The following is an 8509-nucleotide window of genomic DNA, read 5'->3' on the forward strand; positions in this document are numbered from 1 at the left end:
ATTGAGTACCCAGGGGATAATTCATCATAAATGAAAATGTTCTTGGTAAAGGTGGGGGGAGGAGTCAGTGGTCATGGCTAAAGCTGGGATTTATGGCATTATAATAAGTTAATTAACTGCTGCACTCATTGCTTTTTAAAGAATGAGAATAGCATCTAAATGCACATGCTTATTAGGAAAGATATCTTAAGGCATACCAAATGCTCGTTAAGGAAAGTGTCTTAAGACGAATTAAAATATAGTTTTATGAGGTCTAGGCCTACACATTAATCATAAGAACTAGAGAATTACAGACTAATGGTGCCATAAAGATCTGATTGAGTTACATTTGTGGGCATATGCTGAAATTGCCAGTTCTGAAAAATACAGGCAGTACTAATAGGAATGAGTTTATTTTATTCCCAAATAACCAGTGCTCCTGAATATTTGGAAAGATTCTAAAGCTAGTGAATAGGATGTTAATAAATCGGGAGAAAAATCTTGACTTTTTGTTTTGAGTTGTTTCAATACAGTCCAAAAAAATTCCAAAACTAAATTTATCCAAAAAGGATTTTATGAAAACCATGATACAGAAAAAAAAAAGAAAGGTAAGATGCCCAAAGAACATATACGACTGAGAATCTAATGAAGAGAAAAGGGTAACAAGTTACATCTTTTTTTAAATGAGAAACGGAATGCAACAGAAGACTCCAGAGTTCAACATGGTTGTAAGCTAATAAATTTCAAAACACCAATACATTTAATTCTTTAAGTAAACTAACATACATCAAAATTAGCACAACAGGTTAAAAATTAAAATAAATTGAAAATTTATCCAGAAGCTGCATCCATGCCCCTAGGAAAGGAATTCAGTGCCATAATAGATTTACTAGTAAATGTCTTCAAATTTTTTCAGACTTTCAAGGAACAGATCTTTCCCACATTATATGTCCTGTGAGAAAATAGGAAAATATTAAAAGTAACCCAGGTCATTCTAAGAAACATACTCTAATTTTTACATATTTAACAGAAATACAAGGGAAAAAATAGAACTGAAATGTCACTTAATAAAGATATTAGAAACTTAAATAAAATGCCAGCAAATAACTCAGCATAGTAAAAGTTAATCTTTTACTTCTAATCATTATTATTATAGGAATACAGGAATAGCCCCAAATTAGAAAATCTACTAATATAGAATATCAGTAGACTTAAATTCAAATCAAATAAATTATAAAAAGTGATCATCTCTATAGTGGCTATATCTTAACTTCTTAAAGGTATATGATTCAAACCATCAGCCAACATTTTACTTAACACTGACAAAATAAATAATTCTCATTAAAATATGATTAAAATAGATATATGAAATTACTATTATTTAATATTGATATTATGAATAACCTAATCTGACATTCATTCAGATTATGTTATTCATAACATAATTATTATTCTGTTCTTATAATATGCCAGGCACTGGCTAATGGATATACATATTATTTATTTAATATCATTTCAAAAACTTTTTAAGACATAAAACATAAAATTATAAACATAAAAGAGATATAATATGATTATAGGTAACTTGGTTTTAGAACATAAAAACAGAAGGAAATCAAGTGAAAAGCGTTTGAATTCATTAACAGTTGCTATAACAGACAAATCATATTCTTATACACCAAATAACAGGTCAATAGGAAGAAGTAAACTAAAAAGAGATCTCCCTTTTAATCACAAAGTAAAATTTAAATTATCAGAAGAAATAGCATGTTATGTAATAAGTGCAATACTTTACTGAAAGATATAAAAAATGAATAAAAGAGGTGTATTAGTTTATTTTCACACTGCTATAAAGAACTGCCAGAGACTGGGTAATTTATATAGGAAAGAGGTTTAATTGACTGATAGTTCAGCATGGCTAAGGAGGACTCAGGAAACTCACAGTCATGGCGTAAGGCAAAGGGGAAGCAAGGCTCATTCTTTACAAGGCTGCAGGAAGAAAAAGGAGGCCAAGGGAAAAAGGAAGAGGCCCCTTATAAATCCATCAGCTCTCGTGAGAACTTACCATCATGAGACCAGCATGAGAGAAACTGCCTCAATTACCTCCACCTGGTTTAATTATTGCCATCTTGTCTCTTTCTTGACAGGTAGAGATTGAATTACCTCCACCTGTTCTCTCCTTCAAATATGGGGATTATGGGGATGATGGGGATAACAATTCAACATGAGATTGGGTGGGGACACAAAGCCTAAATACATCAAGAAGAGTCCTGACATGTTGCTAAAGGGGAAGATAATTTTTATAAAATATGAGTTTTTCTCTTAAAAATTTTAGTGTATTTATTAAAATTCCAATTCAAACCCTAAAGAAATATTTTCCTAAAATTGACCAAATAATTTTAAAATTGATTTGAAAGTATAAACAGGAGAGTGATAATTGTTTTAACTAAGAACTAATTTTAACAAAACATTAAAACGCATAAACCTAAAATAATGAGGTCTTGTTTACAGGCATAACAAAAAGCAGATCAGTAGAGAAGAATAGCCCACTAAAACATACCCCATTATACATACACAGTGAATATTTGAGTAGGCCTGTGTGACATATTGGAGGTAGGTAGGATTTTAACCAAAAACAATCATACCTTACTTATAAGAGGAATATAAAATTTACTCTCATGTCAGTCTCTTGAGAAAGAAAGTCTTTCCAAATCAAAAGTCAACTGGCAGAGAGAAAGGTGGCAGTAAATAGAGAAAAAAGCATTGGAAAATTTTATAAACTAAAAGAATTATTTAAAAGAAAGAAAAAAGAAGGAAAGGAAGAGGAGAGCAAGTGGGGGAGACAGGATGGAAAAGGAAGGAAGGAAGTGATGGAAGGTAGAAGCGGAGAAACAAAAACTATAGCAAAGTAAAAGGATACATTTAAAAAAGTAAAAACTGTACTAGAAAACTAAAAGGCAGATTAAAAGACAACACATTTCGGGGGGGAAATAGTAGAAAACACACTAATTCAAAGGGATGTCTTTACTTTCTATAGAGTTCACATAGTTGATGCACATCCCTAGGATAAATAGAAGCTTAGAGGCCACCCCAAAGAGATTCAGCCCAACTACTGCAAGTGCCCAGGTGAGCCAAGTAAAGAGGCAAGCGAGGGGGCAGAGCCCAAGCACACGTGTGACAGATGAGAACTGAAGAGCCAGGTGGGGCAGGGGCAGCATCCTAGCAGAGTGTTCTCCTGCTGAAACATGGGCACAGTATTATCAGATCTTCTGCTCTTTTCAGGAGAAACCAAAACTTTGGATTTTTAGAAAATGAACCAATTTGTTCAATAATGTGCTGATGAAACAATGCAAGCACAGTGAGCTACACATCAAATAATCCACCAGTTTACAACTCCTAACTCATACAATTAATAGGGAAATAATAGTAAAAATACTTTGAAAGTGTGTTGAAGATCAACTATTCACCTTGTTTGTGAGTTAGTCATATTGCTCTCTGGTATATCAGGAATCTCTAGGCTATAAGGAATTTCAAAAACAAGCAAGAAGCAGTAAAGACAGCCTCTGCTTGCTGTCAGTTTTAATATCCACTGGCTCAGCCTCTCACCACCGGGCCCTACCATGACCATCCCTATGCTGTAGCCACCCTCAGTTACCTGCAGTTAGCCAAACACTTGCATTCTTTTGTCCCTGTGGTTGTTTCTTCCTAGAATTTTCTTTACTCTTGATAAAGAAAATCTTACTTACTCTTTAAAGTTTAGTTCAAATGTTACTCCACTGTAAAACCCCAGGAAGAATTAACCATAAAATCAACACATCTGTTGAGTACCTGCTCTGTATCAAGCAGTAGGGACTACTGCAGCAAACAAGACAATCATTTCGGCCTTCGTGGAGCTTGCACTCTACCTTCCCACAGCCCTTAGTTTCTGAGTTACGGTCTTTAGCGTGTTCCTATTTATAATTGTTCACTGCCACCCCAGACTCCTGCAGATCTGTGGGCTTTTTTAGAGGATGTATCTGTCTCTCCATAAAACTGTGCTCTATAGCCCGTACACTTTATTCCCAATTTCAGGGTTTATAAACAGTTTGTGTACACAGTAGACAGTCAATATATGCTTATTAAATGTAGAAGGGGAGATATCCTATTATAGAAAACCACCACCATGATTATGAAATCCTAAACTTTTTTATGAAAACTAAACTCAAACGAGGGTAAAATTTGTAAAGGTCATTTAGGAGTCAGTACTGTCCATTACAACTTCTCAGTACTCAGTGCTACGCTGCCGCATTCTGCTTTCCCTAAAGAAATGACAAAAACACTGAAACATTAATCAATCCAGATATCTGCTAATCACTCTTACAGTTAGTTTAAGCAAGAGAAAAGGAGTCAGTATTCTTATATTAACCCTGCAGAGATGTATTAGCATAGAAACACAACACAAATCTGTTTTGACATCTGGAGTTCTGTGCGTTAACTACACCCAAAACAGAGACATATTTGGCATGTCCTCTTAAAGCAGTTGCAAAATCGATTCTTCTGTTGTCAAGCCACAAAAGATTCCTACCACAGGAATTATCCTGAGTCCATGACTAAGGTCTACAGTTTGAGCTAAAACAAACAAACTGAAAAAAGAAAAACTTAATTATCAAGATAGAAAGTGAGAGAGCTGAATTTATAACTACATTCAATGCTGTCCTGGCTATCAGCTTCCAGCATGCTCTGTAGGCATTATCATATATTTAACAAGCTCTCCCTGTGTCTAGATGTCTCTCTCAGTGGACTAAAAATTCTCTGAAGGTGAGAAGACACAGAATATATACCTTATAGTCCCTTGACCAATGACTTGCATTTGTTAGGTGTGTGGTGAAAGTGTTTTCACTATTAGAATATGTATTATATTATATAACATGGAATATAAAACACTTTATGTTTGAAAGTATACCATGCAACATTACAATGTTTTCGATGTTTGACATTTAAACAATGCGTATCTATCATAAACCCCAATATAAAATACAGAGGATGAAAAGAAGAGAGAAGTCAGAGAGCTTAAACAGAGAGAAAAAAAAAACAGCCAATGAGTTCCCCACTTAGCCTACAATATTTTTATCCATAGATCACCCTTAAAAGATGAACTAAAACCTGGTGTCCTGCAAGATATGCTGTACACTAAAATCATTAGGAGTGACAACAAAACTGAGTTACTTATTCTGACTGAATGCAATAAATTTCTCTTAAATATAATTCTTCCAAGATAAGAAGTGGCTCATGGTTGAGAGCAATAATCATTCATAATACACACTATTCAATCATTCATTTGTCAAATATTTTTGAGAGCTGGTATTGTAGGAAGATAAAGAGTCATCGTTAGGGTTATGAGCATAAGTAAGACATTGTTCCTGTCCCTAAGAAGATTTACAGGCTGAAGGAGGGGGCAGAATGGACGTAGCTGGAGTATCAGTTCCTTTTGTTAGCTAGTTGTGTAGAAAGTTGTTGACTCAGTGGCATATACCAGGTACTATCGTTTCTATACTTCTCTGTGTGAGAAGGTCAAATCATAGAAATGAGTAATACCTCAAGACTATATGAAGTACCAATGAAGTAGTCATGAAGAGTTTGAAGAATCCATAGGCATCATTTAGTTTCTCTCTTACATGTTAAAAAAGAAATTCCATAAATGTGTGTTGTGTTCAAAATTATATGCAACTTAGCAACAAATCTGAGAGAAGAGCATTAAGTTTCCAGCCCTTCTTTTTTCCTTCTAACACAATATTATGCATATCTTTTATAGTAAGGTATTAGATTTATACAGAAAATACAATGGTTTCTTATTTTAACAAGCCCAACTCTGTTATGTTCTTGCCTTTCAATTGACTTTCAGCAATTCTAGCTCAGCGATAGTCTAGTGACCCCCACAACAAAATGCACATCTCTTTATACATATTTTATAATTTGTTTTAAGTTGCACTTTACAAGGTGTCTAAGTTTTCCTCTGGTATCCTGATTTAGTTAATAGCAGTAAAACAACAACAAGAGCAAAAAAATAAAATAACAGTCCTTGATCTAGACCTGTTTAGTGTACTAAAGAAAGAAATGCACCAAGGCTGGAGGCACATGAAAACATGTCAATCAGAGGTAATTGCTCTCCAAGAGAAACACTTTTTAGGCAAGTAAAAAAGAATTCATCCTCAACAGAAGGCTTTGTAGCGGCAACTAATCTACTAATGACAAGCTCAGTGTGTTATTCTCATACTTGTTTTTCAAGATTCAACATTTGAAACATGACAGAAAAGGACAATCTGACCAAGTCATGGCTCTTAAACAATTATGAAAAGTATATGGGAGGCACTTACAGATACTATCTATATACATATATACATATAATAATGATAGTTCATTATATCATTAACAATTGCTGAAAATCCAAACAACTTGTATTTCACAGTTTCTCATATAACGCAGACAAATATCAGAACTCCAGCACATTAAAAAAAGGAAGCCTCTACTTTTTTGCACAATAACTCAAAGATGCTCCATAGGCCAGATTTGGCCTGAAGACAGTGAAGCCTCCATCCCAGGGAGTAGTATTTAAAGGTTATATTTGGCTGGATGCATATAAACAGCTTTAAAATTGTTCTTTTTTTCACTTTTGCAGAGTCTATGTAAATGGAAACTTAACAACCCCTGCAACAAAGAGCAAAGGGCAACTGCAAACTCCAAAAAGAAAGGTACAGAGTCTTATCAACACGTACCTTCATTGCGCAGAAACTGAGGCGTCCTACTTTTACCGCACCAGAGTTGGAGTATTCACTACCTAGAAGGTATGAGTCAAAGAGAAAATTAAATAAAACAACAATACAAATAACAAATCTTACAGTAAGTTTTAGCTAAAAACTCCATTGTAATCTCCACTTGAATTTATAAAGTTGGATGCTACCTATTAAGACACTGACATTTTCTGAGATGCCATGAGAAAGCCCATAAACTATTTCTGTATAAAACTCATTTTAGGTTTTAAAATTGTTGATTTTCAGTTTTAATATAGCTATGCACATGGAAAGAGTGCATATAGTCAGAATCTGATGAAGATTAGATGGGCAAATTTATTAGATAATGATTTATAATTTGGAGTACAGAATGGGCACATTTCACTAGTGGTCACGTTATGGTGACTTAAGATAGAGCCAGACTCTACCCTCTCTTTTTCTCTTCCTACGCTATCTTCTGCATCTGATTTCCAGGTTGTAAGTACAGTGTCTAAGAGACAGCGCAGCAGCTTTTTCCATGCAGACTGTTTATAGGAATGTTTGGTTAGTGTGGTAGACACTGTGATGTGCTGCCCAGATTCTCCTCCAAGGAAGGACTTGTTTATACCAACTGATGAGATTGCAGGCAGACAATGGTCTTTGATGTCAGCTTCTTTGGGGACTGCCTTAGATATAAAGAGGCATCCACAGCCCCACCTTCCCAAAGTAGGCCATACCTAATAATTGACTGATACAGGGATATAAAAGCTTGGTGGTCTCAGTGCACTCCACAAAAACCCTGAATCCATTCTATCTCTAGAACTCCCATGGAGTCAGCTAATGCTGTCATGGGCCTGTACCACAGCCCAAGTTCTTCCTCTGTCCACTTGCTTCCTTATCTTTCCTTCCACAGGCGTGGATCCCATGGGCACTCATTAAGAAACATCTTCACACACAATTTGACTCAGAGGCTGCTTCCTGGGGAATCTGACCTGAGACAATAGAGTTCTGATTTCCATTCTTAACATTCTAGGTTCTGAAGAATGAGAATCTCTGCTTAGAACTCTAGATCTCACTCCTGCTGCAGCTTCATTTACCAGGGAAGGTCTGCACTTGGATGTAATGAGGACACTCTAGCTATTAATAAAAATTATATTTCATTTCCCTTTTGAATATTGCTATTATGCCATGGACCACATGTCACTGGAGGAGATTAGGAGTAGGTAATAGAATTTAAACATCAAAATCCCACCCCATAGCTCTAATAAGGCCTATTCCTGGAGTCAACTGGAAAGAAAGAGTATGAATCTCCAGAAATGTCAAGGCTTCTTCAAATCATTTAAATTTGCCCTCTTGAGATTCCTCATTTCCATGACAACTAACTATAAGGGGGAAGGGTTAGTGAACAGTTTGCAAAATGCAGAAAAGTTTTGGAGACTGAGGGATTTAAGGAATTAAATTAAATTAGTTTAATTTAATTAAGGTGAGTTTTTTATTGTTTAATAAATGGAAACAATGTGGATCTGGAAGAATATATTTTTCTACTCATTTTCATCAAAAGGAGAAATAGATACCCAGTTTTTAAAATACTGGTTCTCAGGGAAATCTTAATTTAACATGTTAGAACATTATGAGAACATTCACATTTTAGTGCATACTACATGCCAGGATTTGTAGGTAGAGGAAAATGACACAAAATTAATGCATATTCCAAGTGGATAGTATCATGATCTGATATTTAAGTAACCTTATTACCTTTGTGCTGCTAAAGAAAGTCTAACACT

At 35.0% G+C, this 8509-nt stretch overlaps 1 long non-coding RNA gene across 1 annotated transcript in view; it reads right to left on the bottom strand.

Annotated features, from left to right (window-relative positions):
- Positions 1-7714, bottom strand: part of LOC118143011 (uncharacterized) — a 337708-nt gene extending 329994 nt beyond the window's left edge. The window contains exons 1-2 of the long non-coding RNA XR_013520239.1: positions 7463-7714; positions 6732-6793 (exon numbers count right to left, since the gene is read on the bottom strand). This is a non-coding gene — a long non-coding RNA (uncharacterized LOC118143011). The remainder of the gene's footprint in view (positions 1-6731; positions 6794-7462) is intronic.
- Positions 7715-8509: the final 795 nt, after the last annotated feature.

Source organism: Callithrix jacchus, chromosome 7 (genome assembly GCF_049354715.1).
Source record: "Callithrix jacchus isolate 240 chromosome 7, calJac240_pri, whole genome shotgun sequence".
NCBI classification, from domain to species: domain Eukaryota; kingdom Metazoa; phylum Chordata; class Mammalia; order Primates; family Cebidae; genus Callithrix; species Callithrix jacchus.